Below are 481 nucleotides of genomic sequence, written 5' to 3'. Positions count from 1 at the left end.
GGTCATGCAGAAGAGAAAATAAAAGCAACCCCACCTTCCCTCAAAAACAGAATTGAAGAAGGGGAGGGAAATGGGGAGAGGGAGAAAAAGCTACAGAAATGAAGAAAAACCAAAAGCAGAGTATGGGTCTCTCCCAGATGCCTAGGAGAGCAGACACTGATAAAACTGACTTTGGAATGCAAACAATGAAAAGCCCCAGAATGAAGGGTCTCAAACTGCAAATGTAGATATCAAAACAACAATGGAGAGATTAAAAAGAATTGAGGAGACACAAGAAGGAACTAGGAAGGAGCTAATATCTGAGATAACAGTAATAAAGAATACTGTGAATGAAATAAATTACAAACTGATAAGCATGGAAAGCAGAATTACCCAAGCAGAAGAATCTCAGAGCTTGAGGACCAAAATATAGAAATAACCCATACTCTTAAAAACACAGAAAATAAGCTCAAAAAGACAGAACAAAACCTCAAGAGATGAG

This window comes from Carlito syrichta, unplaced genomic scaffold (genome assembly GCF_000164805.1).
Source record: "Carlito syrichta isolate Samal-C Ts95f unplaced genomic scaffold, Tarsius_syrichta-2.0.1 Scaffold309858, whole genome shotgun sequence".
Taxonomy (NCBI): domain Eukaryota; kingdom Metazoa; phylum Chordata; class Mammalia; order Primates; family Tarsiidae; genus Carlito; species Carlito syrichta.
The sequence above is the reverse complement of the archived record's forward strand: the minus strand, read 5'-3'. Positions refer to the sequence as shown.